The 13017-nt window shown below is 42.0% G+C and overlaps 1 protein-coding gene across 1 annotated transcript in view; it reads right to left on the bottom strand.

Moving 5' to 3' along the window:
• Positions 1 to 13017, bottom strand: part of SPMIP11 (sperm microtubule inner protein 11) — a 28947-nt gene that overhangs the window by 3222 nt on the left and 12708 nt on the right. The gene's annotated exons all lie outside the window — the stretch shown is intronic.

The raw sequence follows: 13017 nt of genomic DNA, 5'->3' as shown, positions 1-13017 counted from the left end.
GAGAGGGACAGGGCCAGGAGCTGGAAAGGCAGTATAGAGTGGGATAGTGTAGTCTTAGCATTCTTACGGGGGTTTAGGAATCTTATCAGATGCAAAATCTGTATCTTCTTATAGTGACTGAAAAGATGAGATTTTCCTTACCCAGTGCTGTGGTCTGAATGTTTGAATTCCCTCCACTCCCTGCCCCCCGCCCCCAACCAAATCCATATGTTGAAAACCTAATGCCGAAGGTAATAGCATTTGGAGGCGGGGCTCTTGGGGTGTGATTCATGAGATGAATCCCCCATGAATGGAACAAGTGCCCTTATAAAAAGAGGTCTGAGAGAGCTTCCTGGCCCCGTCTGCCATGTGAGGGAACAACAGGAAGTCTGCAACCTGGAAGAGAGCCCTCACCTGGCTTCCTGATCCTGGACTGCCAGCCTCCTCTGAGAAATAAATCTCTGTTGTTTATAAGCCACCCAGTCTATGGTATTTTGTTACAGGAGCCTGCATGGACTAAGATACCCAGCCTCTCTTATAGCAAGGCCAAGGGCCAAGAGTTTTGGCTAGGCCAATCAACATGTCTTCTTCAGATTTTGAATCAAAGATTGGGGTTGCAAAGAAGCTGGGACCATGTGAAGCCTTTTTCTGTTGATGGAGGTTGGGGCAGTGAAGCTGCCTCTTGTCTCCAGCAGCATTGTCTGGGGCCCAGTGTCCTCGGCGCCAGCAGTGTCCACCACAGCACTGAATGCACTGATGTCTCTGCACAGCCAGGTCTATGGCATGATTGTGAACCTTGTTCCTGGTTACTATCTGCCAAACTTGGTTCTCTGTCCCTTCTACAGTTTTTCTGTGCCTCCTAATATTTTTTAAACAACTACTTCAAGGACTTGCCTGGTGGTCTAGTGGTTAAGAATTTGCCTTGCAATGCAGGGGGCTTGGGTTTGATCCCTGGTCAGGGAACTAAGTCCCACACGCCACAGAGCACCTGAGCCCATGTACCACAACTAGAGGGTCTGTGGGCTGCAGTGAAAGATCTCACATGTTGCAACTAAGACCTGAAACACCTGAATAATTATTTTTTAAAATAAAAAATTACTTATTGTATAACACACACACAAAAAGTTATATATATATAATTTATACAACTTAATGAGTTTGGAGATAAGTATACACCTGTGAAACCATCACTAAAATCTATGCCACAAACATATCTATCTCCTCCAAAAACTTCCTCTCACCTTCTTTATTATTATTCTGTAACAAGAACATCTAACATAAACTCTCGTCTCTTTGCAGAGTTAAACTTCCTCTCACCTTCTTTATTATTATTTTGTAACAAGAACATCTAACATAAACTCTCGTCTCTTTGCAGAGTTAAACTTCCTCTCACCTTCTTTATTATTTTGTAACAAGAACATCTAACATAAACTCTAGTCTCTTTGCAGAGTTTTAGTATATAGTATAGTATTTACTATGCTGTACAGTAGATCTCTAGGATTTATTCTTCTTGCATAGCTGAAACTTTGTACCCTTTGATTATTGCCCTCCTGTTTTTTCCTCCCCTGAGCCTCTGGAAAACACTATTGTATTCTTTGGTTCTATTGAGTTTAATTATTTTAGATTCCTCATATAAGTGGTATTGTGTAATATGTGTCTTCTGTCTGGCTTATTTCACTTGGCATATCTTCCAGGTTCATCCATGTTGTTGCAAATGCCAGGATTTCCCTAGGTTTTTTTTTAAGGCCAACTAATATTCCATTGTATGCATTTACCACATTAAAAAAATCCATCCAAGCCCTAATGGACATTTCTGTTACTTCCATGTCTTGGATAGTGTGCATAATGCTGCAACAAATATGAAAGTGCAGATATCCCTTTGAGATCATGATTTCAATTTCTTTGGGGATATATATACCAGAAGTGAGATTGCTGGATCATATGGTAGTTCTATTTTAATTTCTTGAGAAATTGCCCTGTTTTCTACAGTAGCTGTATCCATTTGCTTACCTACCACAATGCATGTGGGTTCCCTTTTCTTCTCACCAATGCTGTTAACTTTTGTGCATTTTGTTTTTTATTATACCCATTTTAAGAGGTGTGAGGTGATATATCATTGTGGTTTTAATTTGCATTTCCCTAATGATTAGATGTTGAGCATCTTTTCATATACCTGTTGGCCATTTGTGTGTCTTCTTTGGAGAAGTCTATTCAGATCCTCTGCCCATTTAATTGGATTTTCTTTATTTTTTGCTGTTGAGTTATAGGAATTCATTATGTGTTTTGGTTATTAACCCTTTATCATATATATGGTTTTCAAGTATTTTCTCCCATACTGTAGGTTGTCTTTTCAATTTGTTTCTTTTGCCATATGGAAGCTTTTAAGTTTGGTGTAATCTCACCACCATCTTTAAAAAAATTTCATGTTCTGCTTAAATAGGCTCGATTTGGCTTGCATCTCAGAACTGAGCTTGTCGTGAACTGGATCAAAGTTTGCCATTCTCTCTGGAAATCGTTTGTTGAGATTGCTGCCTCATCTTGGGTGGGTGGTGGGGATGCCCGCTGTTCTGTAGTTCTTCCGCAGTTCCTGCTTTCCCCTTTATTCTGCTTGGCCCCACACGTTCATCATCTCTGTCCCTCCACCCTCCCTTTTGCCCTCCCATGGACATCCTTAACATTCTCTGCGACAGTGACACCACCAGAGTGGGGCAAAGTTTGAGTCCCCTCCATTGACAGTTGAGGGCCGGGACAGGTGGAACCCTGGACTGAACCAGGGGTTGGCTTTGTACTTCATCACAGGTTACATTTCCTAGAAACAGTGTCATCTGAGTTTGGTTGTTTGACTTTGGGCTAAGTGAGGGTGGCGGAATGTCCATGGCCAAGTAAGTGCAGACTGAGGAAGAGCAAGAGCATATTCCTAGTGAGCAATGGGACCTGGACTGCAGGTAAGTACTAACTAGGGTGCAGGTGACAGTGGGAACTCTTTCTCTGGTCCTGAGGCCTCAGGCTGATTGTTCTTTAAAGTATAGCCATATGAGTATTATCAGATGACTGTTATGTCAGCTTCTGAGTAGTAGGTGCCCAGCTTCCTGTATGGGTTACCATGTGCTTGGAGGTATATTAGACAGTATCACCCACTTGGATGCCTTCCTCTTGAATCAAGCACCAATTGGCCTACTCCTCGGATCAGTATTTGGCAAGCTGGAAGATATTTTTGGTAACCCATAACTTTGCCAAGTTTTGGAAGCCATCTGAGGTGAAGGGTGGTGAGGGGTAGGTAAGAATCATGTCACAGCTACTGTGAAAGGGCATGTTCTGGATAGCGTGATGCAATGAACTGTTTATAAGCAAATTCCACTGTGGCAAGGGAGAAAATTTCATCATTTTTTTGGCAGATGGTATAAGAGAGGTTCTTCATCCACTTGGTTAATACTATACTGCATATGGTTTTTTGTGGTAAATAGATAGGAAGGGCCCTGACAGCTTCTTCTAGAACCAGGCCATAAGTTAGGAATTGCCAAATGACCAGATTTAATGCTTTGAATGGACTGTGAAGGATATATGGGATAATGCAAAAATAGTTGGCTGGATCTTCTACTTTTCCAAATATATGTTGCAGATTTCTCAGTAGTATAAGCTTCCCAGGGCCCCTAAGAAGGTCACAAAATCTTAGTTTCCCACTGCTTTGCCCACTGTTTCTGTTAGTTGGAACTGGGGCTGATTGGCCACAATGTTTTCAGGCTGAAAACTCTTTAGAATGGGTCTACCTATGATGGTTCAGATGGTAAAGAATCTTCCTGCGATGCAGGAGACCTGGGTTTAATCCCTGGGTCAGGAAGATCCCCTGGAAAAGGGCGTAGTTACCCACCCCAGTATTCTTGCCTGGAAATTTTCATGGACAGAGGAGCCTGGTGGGCTATAGCCCATGGGGTCACAAAGAGTTGGACGTGACTGAGCGACTAAGCATGTACGCTACCTCAGTGGCTCCCAGAATTCTGAATTTTAGGTTAAGGTATTTGCCTGTCTGTTCCAGATTCTTAGTACATAGTGATGATAATATCTAACAGATATTACTTGAAGTTGGTGTCACTGTAAGCAGAGTAATACCACCCAGACTAGAAATGCATGCAGGATATTTGTAGAACATACTTGTAGAAATGCAAACAACATTTCCAGATGTTGTGGTATTGTACATAAAATATGACTCCTATCTGAGAGGTTATATCAGATATGAGGCAAGTTGACTAGAGTATTAACACAGACTGAAACTGGTTGGAGTATTTTTGGGAGCTATCTTGCACTTAGTCTTTCCTGATATCAGGAAATTGTCAGTGATTTGGGAGAAAGTGAACAAGAACATAAACCCAGGGAACCAGACCAATTCACAGGGCACATTTTACACATGGAGGCAGTGCCTTTACCTCCAAAAATATCTTCCTTAAAGTGGTGCAGTTCTTCAGAATTCTGAACACAGGAAAAGTGTTGGGGGGGGGGGGGCGGGGCGGCAGCCATGAGATAAGAGAGAGACAGTGCTGGTTGCAGACTGCTGATATAAAATGGACTGCATGGATCTTCTAGCGATAACAACAATAAGAGCTGATATGCAATGAATGTGCTTGGCACAACTGTAAATACAACGTGGGTACTATTACCTTATTTTATAAATGGAGAAATGGAGGCCCAGAGAAGTTTAGTGATTTGCCAAGATCACATGACTAGCATATGGCCAAGACATGATTTAACCCAGCACTCTGGCTCTACTGCCCATGCTCTTAACCACCACATTAAATTGGCTTCTGAAATATCATCAGGGTTTCCAGGAAAGACCAAGGGCTAAGGAAAAATATGAACTGACAGAACTACCCTCTTAGTGGGCTCTCTTGTGTATAGCTCAATGACGGCCCTGTTAAGGGTGTCTTCTCACCCTAAAGAAGCCTTGTGTTGGGTAAGGGACTTTGTAATGATATTACCTTGTTCCAGAAGCAGATCTCTGCCTCCCTGAGCGTCACTTAAATGCAGAACATCATTTCCTATGGCTAGCATCGAGGGAACAGAGAAGACTGGAACCTGGTGGGTCACTCTTCAGTGGATTAGACCAGTCTCAGCGGGGAGAACCGGTAGCGAAAGACCAAGCCCCTGTGAAAAAAGTGGTCTACCTGCTGCAATACAGACACAGGCATCTACCTTGGAGGTGCCCATTCCTGAGGCTTTGGCAGGGTGGTATTACTCTGCTCGCAGTTATACCAACTTCAAGACAACTGCAAGTAATGTCTATTAGATGTTATCTAACTGTGAGTAGCTTGAGTATCTTCTCCCTCTAGTTTCAGGTGGATGAGGATGACGGTCTGTAGCAGCTATGAGATGTATGAGTGTTTCCAAAAATTCACTTCTATAATTTCAGTATGTTTATCCATTTAGACAGGTGGAGGAGCTCAGACTTTGGCCAGTTCACTCTTGGCTGCATTGTGCCATTCACGCTCCTGTTCTAAAAGCCAGAACTACAGTGCCCTCTGCTGGAGTCTAAGAATGGCATATCCAGCTGTCTTCTCATAGCGGGTCATCAAACAGGCAGCTAGGAGAGGTCAACAGAACTAGGAGACTGAGCAGAGTACTTTCCAGCAAGGGTGGGGAAAACCACCTATGGGATCCCTTTGACAAGATCCAGAAAATGAGAATACAAGTGATACATACTCAGCTTTTACCAAAGATTTACTTTTTCTTTGAAGAGATTCATTTGGAAGTAAGAGCAACTAGGAGGACTCATTATGGAATTCCTCTGGGAGGAGGAATGATAAGGCTGCAGTGGAGGAAGATGGAGTGAGGCCCTTTGGATATGCAGAGCTCAGAGGTCACTGTGTCTGTGGCTGGAGGGCAGTCACTAGAGAGTCTGGCAGGCAGACTCTGTCATTTGTTTCCAATTAAGAACAAGTATGAGCACTCTTTACCGCCAATCCCCATCAGTCTGCCTCTGAGATGCCTGTCAGTGGGCAATGCCCTGAGTGGAGATGTGTGTTGGGATGATGTCTAGCTTGACCTAGGTTTTTCATATAACAAGGCAAGGGAGTTGTCTTAGCAAAGGGCCACATAAGGGAATTTTTCTGAAATTCTAAGACACTTCTGAACCAAGAAAAGAGTCCACATGTGATGCTAAAAGAAGATGGGAGAACAAGATTCAAAGCAACTTGTGAGACAGATTCAGCAAAGGAAAGGACAGATATGTGGCCAGGCTCTCCTGGGGATAGGGAAGGGAAAGTTTAGGCACTCGAGGTGGATGAACTCAGGAAGCTGGGCTGAACCTGCAGGGGCAACTAGTAGAATTAGGATCAGTAAGGTGAGTCTGGGAGGGGTAGGAATTACTGATTGATGGACAAGAGAGTTCTGGTCACTGGTCAGGGATGCTCTTCTGTGAGCAACTGCAATTGACCAGGCTCTTTCAGGGTCTGGATGAGCTATCCTTTGATGCCAGCTAGCATTTGTTGCTTCTCAAGAAATCTTATGGTTAAAAATATTGCTTTCCATGGGAACTCCCTGGTGGTCTGATGGTTAGGACTCGGCGCTTTCACTGCCAAAGGGCCCAGGTTCAATCCCTGGTTGAGGAACTAAGATCCAAATATATATACTGCTTTTTAGGTTCTCTACCCCTGGCAGGTATGTTTTGAGTAGCAAATATATTCTAGTCAGAGGAAAGGTATATATTCCCTATGTAAATAAAATTATGGTTTTTAACTTTTCTTCCAATCATCTGTCATACAGTTTTATGTGCTAGGTCTTAGGTGTATTACATACATTGAATATTTAATTTACTCTCCAAAACAGATCAGTAAGGAAGGCATTATCATCTCCATTTACAGGTGAGGAAAATGGGGCACTCTGAATTTGCTTAGTGTGAGATAGCTTTGAGTACCTGAGAAAAATGAGTTTCTGAAGTCAAGGATAAACCAAAATATGCTCTCCACACCCAGTTTTCCTCTTTGGCTTTTCTATTTTGGTTCTTTATCAGGAGGAAAAGAAAGGAAGGGGGCAGAGACTGGCAGAATATTTAGTTACCTGTGTTGACTCACTTCTACAAGTTTTCATTATAACAAGGAAAGCTTGAGTGGGCCCTCATATCTACTAGAAGTGAAAAAAAACTTTCTTCAAAGAAAAATTGTGAATAACTTAAAAATATCATTATAGTATGTGTTAAGAATGTGAAGTGTTAATAGGTTCATTTTAATGTTGCTGTTAAAGCCCTCACTGAAGAGCCAGGTAAGAGTGGCTGATCTGAGCATGGAGAACAGGTTGAAGTGCTAGTACAGGCAGTCAGAAAAAGGTCAAGCCTCTTGAGTGAATGTATTAACAAGGTGAAATCAGTCAGAAAGCGAGCAGAGCCAGAGACTCATTCTGAAGACAAGTGTGGGTTACAACTCACAGTCCTGTAAGATCACTTGTGTTGTGGAACTAAGGGTGAGCAGTCAGGAACTGTGTGTTCCTTAAATTAATGAATGTAGAAGTTGAGATTAGAAAGACCTGGTTAAGCATGGTGGATGGATGTGGTTTTGTAAGAGCCAAACAGAATGCAGAACACAGTATTTTCTCCACACATACTTTTTCCAAACCAGTTCTGAAGTAACAGAAAGGTATGAAGTAAGTTCCCCATTATGGTGGTCCACATTCCCAATCCTCTACCAGCTGACATATTGTAAGCAACATTAGCCCCATCCGGATTCAGAACCAGGTGAGCTCTGTTGCTCTTTCTTGTTAATGTGTTAAATAAGATGAAAGCTAAGAGTTTACCATTTAATTTAGCAACATCACCATGGATAGGAGCACTGGTGACTAGGTATGTTTCAGTGGACTGGTGGGGGCAAGAGCCCGATTGATGCAGGTTCAAGAGAGACTGGCAGGACATTTGGAGACAGAAAGACCCGACAATTCTTTTAAGAAGCTTTTGACAGAAAGACCCGACAATTCTTTTGAGAAGCTTTTCTGTATAGGGGGTAGGCAGGGAAATAGGATGTAAGGTTTTAAGATGGAAGAAATTATAGCATGTATGTATGTAGATAGGAATGGTTAGACACAGAAAAACTGATGCAACAGTTGGAGTAGTATTGGAGTAGTATCTTTGAATAGTCAAAGATCTGATGCACAAGTGGAGGGGTTGGTCTTAAGTGTGTAGAACATTCACTTGTTATTATAAGACATATATGGGCACAGATGCAGGTAGATAGATAGATACGGTTTGTGAGGGGTTATATAAATTATCTTCCAGTTGCTTCCATTTTCACTGTGAAATAGAAGGAAAGTCATTATCTGAGAGTGAGGATAGGGGAGGAAGTGGTGGAGGTTTGAGGGAAGAGAAGGTATGAAGAGGCCTTCAGAAGAGTGCATAGAACAAAGAAATGTAGTCTGACATTTGGGCAGCCATGAAGACCCATTTAAGTTTAGTGATCAGGAATTTTAAAGTGAGGTCAATCAGCATGGTTGTTTTTCTCCTGTTGATGAGTCTAAACTACTTTTCCTAGGAATTTTGGTATAATCACAAGTGGGAGGGGGGAGAGTGGTGGAGAAAGAAATGGGGACAACAGCTTGAGGGGACCATATGATCGGAGAGGATTCCTTTTTTTCCCAGATGGAAGAGATTACAGCATATTTGTATACTTATGGGAATGATCTGGGAAGAGGGAAAAAACTGAGGGAAAAGGGGATAATTACAGGAGCAAAATCCTTGAGGTTAAGAGTGGATTAGATCCATGACTTCCCTGGTGGTCCAGTAGTTAAGAATCCGCCTGCCAATGCAGGGACGCAGGTTCAGTCTCTGTTCCAGGAAGATCCCACGTGCCACAGAGCAACTAAGCCTATGTGCCACAACTACTGAGCCTGCGCTGCAGAGCCCATGCTTCATAACAAGACATGCCACCACAATGAGAAGCCCATTGCGCTGCAACAAAGAGTAGCCTCCACTTGCCACAACTAGAGAAAGCCCACTTACAGCAACAAAGATCCAGTGCAGCCAAAAATAAATAAACCTAAAAAAAGTGGATGAGATATAATAGACAAATGGAGTTAGTTCATTCATTGTAGCAGAGGGAAGATAGAAATGCAGTGGAATGTTAGATGTGATGATGGAAAGTGTCTTTTGATTACTCCTACTTAGTTAAATAAGGAACAAGGAAGTTATTACCTCAGAGTGAGGATGGGAGAGGGCATTTTAGAGATTTGAGGAGAGAATAGATGTAAAGTTGCCTTGAGGAGCAGGAGAGTGGCTAGGGAAATATAATAGGATTATCAGGAAGTCCCAAGTGCTCACTTGAGATTTGCGGTTATTGTTCCTAATCATTCTAGGAAGACTAGATGTCCAGGAGGACAGCCATATACACATACCTTTGTCTTGACAGATTGCCCTGGAGTTCAACACTCCAACTCCCTTGAGTTTCATAGCCTTATCCTGAGCTTCTAGAGTCAGCCTATGTACCCCAGAGCTTGGTCACATGAGCCCAGACTTCAGTTCTGGGGCAGCTGAAGTGGCTTCAAGGGAATACTAGAAACAGAACATAATTGCTATTGAGTGGAATTTGTACATAGAGGTCTGAATAATACAACTGAAACCAAACTTCGCAGAGGGTAGTCAAGTTCCCTGAATGTCTTTGTGCATAGATATTTCAGGATGTGCACAATTAAAATGACTGGTGAAGAACATACAATATGCTGCCACTTTATGGCAAAAGACACACATGGATTGAAAGTGAGGGATGGAAAAAGATACTTCATGCAAATGGAAACAGTAAGAAATCAGGGGTAGCAATAGTCTTATTAGACAAAATAGACTTTAAAACAAAGTCCATGAAGAAAGACAAAGAAGGACACTATATAATGATAAAGGAATCATTATATTACAAAAAGAGGATATTACATGTGTTATTAATAACATATATACACCCAATACATACCCAACAAGACAAAATGGTTCTCTGAAGAGGTATTACAAAATAGCTGAAAAAAGAAGAGAAACAAAAGGCAAAGGAGGAAAGGAAAGATATACCCATCTGAATGCAGAGTTCCAAAGAATAGCAAGGAGAGATGAGAAAGCCTTCCTAAGTGAACAATGCAAAGAAATAGAGGAAAACAATAGAGTGGGAATGACTAGAGATCTCTTCAAGAAAATTAGAGATACCAAGGGAACATGTCATGCAAAATGGGCACAGTAAAGGACAGAAACAGTATGGACCTAACAGAAACAGAAGATACTAAGAAGAGGTGGCAAGAATACATGGAAGAACTGTACAAAAAAGGTCTTAATGAGCCGGATAACCACCATGGTATGTTCACTCACCTAGAATCAGACATCCTGGAGTGTGAAGTCAAGTGGGCCTTAAAAAGCATCACTACAAACAAAACTAGTGGAGGTGATGGAATTCCAGTTGAGCTATTTCAAATCCTAAAGGATGATGATGCTGTTAAAGTGTTGTACTCAATATGCCAGCAAATTTGGAAAACTCATCAGTGACCACAGCACTGGAAAAGGTCAGTTTTCATTCCAATTCCAAAGAAGGGCAATGCCAAAGAATGTTCAAATTATTGTACAATTGTGCTCATTTCACATGCTAGCAAGGTAATGCTCAAAATCCAAGCTAGGCTTCAACAGTATGTTAACTGAGAACTTCCAGATGTACAAGGTAGATTTAGAAAAGGCAGAAGAACAGAGATCAAATGGTCAACATCTGTTGGATCACAGAAAACCCAAAGGAATTCCAGAAAAATATCTACTTCTGCTTCATTGACTAATCTAAAGCCTTTGACTGTGTGGATCACAACAAACTGTGAAAAATTCTTAGAGAGATGGGAATATCAGACCACCTTACCTGCCTCCTGAGAAATCTGTATGCAGGTCAAGAAGCAACAGCTAGAGCCAGACATGGAACAATGGATTTGTTCAAAGTTGAGAAAGGAGGCTGTATATTGTCACCCTGCTTATTTATGCAGCGTACATCATGTGAAATGCTGGACTAAATGACTTGCAAGCTGGAATCAAGATTGCTGGGAGCAATATCAGTAACCTCAGATATGCAGATGACACCACCCTAATGGAAGAAAGCAAAGAGAAACTAAAGAGGCTCTTGATGAGGTGAAAGACGAGAGTGAAAAAGCTGGCTTAAAACTCAACATTGAAAAAACTAAGATCAATAGCATCTAGTCCCATCACTTCATGGCAAATAGGTGGGGTAACAATGGAAACAGTGAGAGACTTTATTTTCTTGAGTTCCAAAATCACTGCAGATGGTGACTGCAGCCAAGAAACTAAAAGACACTTGCTCCTTGGAAGAAAAGCTATGACAAACTTAGTGTATTAAAAAGCAGAGACATCACTTTGCCAACAAAGGTCCATCTAGTTAAAGCTATGGTTTTTCCAGTAGCCATGTACTGATACGAGAGTTGGACCATAAAGAAGGCTGAACACCAAAGAATTGGTGCTTTCAAACTGTGGTGGTGGAGAAAACTCTTAAGAGTCCCTTGGACAGCAAGGAGATCAAACAGGTCAATCCTAAAGGAAATTTCCTGAATATTAATTGGAAGGACTGAGGCTGAAGCTGAAGCATCAGTACTTTGGCCACCTGATTCAAAGAACTGACTCATTGGAAATGGCCCTAATGCTGGGAAAGACTGAGGGCAGGAGGAGAGGAGAGTGACAGAGAATGGGATGGTTGGATGGCATCACTGACTCAATGGACATGAGTTTGAGCAAACTCCAAGAGATTAGTAAAGGACAGGGAAGCCTGGCGAGCTGCAGTCCATGGGGTTGCAAAGAGTCAGATGTGACTGAGTAACTGAACAACAATAATGGAAATACACCCAATATGGGAGCACCTAATACATAAAACAAATACTAACAGGTATAAAGGGAGAAATTGACATGAGTTATGTGTACATATGACGTATGTGTATATATGTAAATATATGTGCATATATACATACACACCTATATATGGTAAATATTTCAGTAATAGTAGAAGACAGCAATGGCACCCCACACCAGTACTCTTGCCTGGAAAATCCCATGGATGGAGGAGCCTGGTGGGCTGCAGTCCATGGGGTTGCTAAGAGTCGGACACGACTGAGCGACTTCACTTTCACTTTTCACTTTCATGCATTGGAGAAGGAGATGGCAACCCATTCCAGTGTTCTTGCCTGGAGAATCCCAGGGACGGGGGAGCCTGGTGGGCTGCTGTCTATGGGGTCGCACAGAGTCGGACACGACTGAAGTGACTTAGCAGCAGCAGCAGCAGGAGACTTTAACACCTCACTGACATCAAAGGACAGATCTTCCAGACAGAAAATCAGTAAAGCAACAGAAATCCTAAAGAACACAATAAAACAGCTGGACTTATATCTACAAGACACTACATCCAAACAAAACAAACAAAACAAAGAACCAGGACTTCCCTGGTGGTGCAATGGATAAGGATCTGCCTGTCAATGCAGGGGGCACATGGGTTTGATCCCTGGTTTGGGAAGATTCCACATGCTGAGGAGCAACTAAGCCCATGCACCACAACTACTGAGCCCATGCTCTAGAGCCCACAAGCTGCAACTACTGAAGCCCACGTGCCTAAAGCCTGCGCCACAACAAGAGAAGCCATCACAACGAGAAGCCCATGCACCAGAATAGAGTAGACCCTGCTCGCCACAACTAGAGAAAGTCCGTACAAAGTAACGAAGACCTAGCACAGTCCAAAGTAAAAATAGATAAATAATTTTTTTAAAAAGAACCAGAGTACACATTCTTTTCAAGTCTCAAGGAACATTTTCTAGAATAGACCACATAATTTCACACAAAACAAGACTCAACAAAGTTAAGAGGAGAGAAATAATTTCAAGCATCTTTTCTGACCATAGCAGTATGAAACTAGAAATCAACCACAGGAGAAAAAAATGCATGTTACAAATGGGAGATGAGCCACAGGTTTCTGACTGGGATACAGTGAAAGTAGTCTGTGATCAAAGTGGGAGTTGGAAGTGCTTTGCTATAGTTTGGCCTTGAATTGCTTCTAGATTTTGAAA

This window comes from Bos mutus, chromosome 5, assembly GCF_027580195.1.
Source record: "Bos mutus isolate GX-2022 chromosome 5, NWIPB_WYAK_1.1, whole genome shotgun sequence".
NCBI classification, from domain to species: Eukaryota; Metazoa; Chordata; class Mammalia; order Artiodactyla; family Bovidae; genus Bos; species Bos mutus.
Note: the sequence above shows the minus strand (reverse complement) of the source record. Positions and strands in the feature narration are given on the sequence as shown.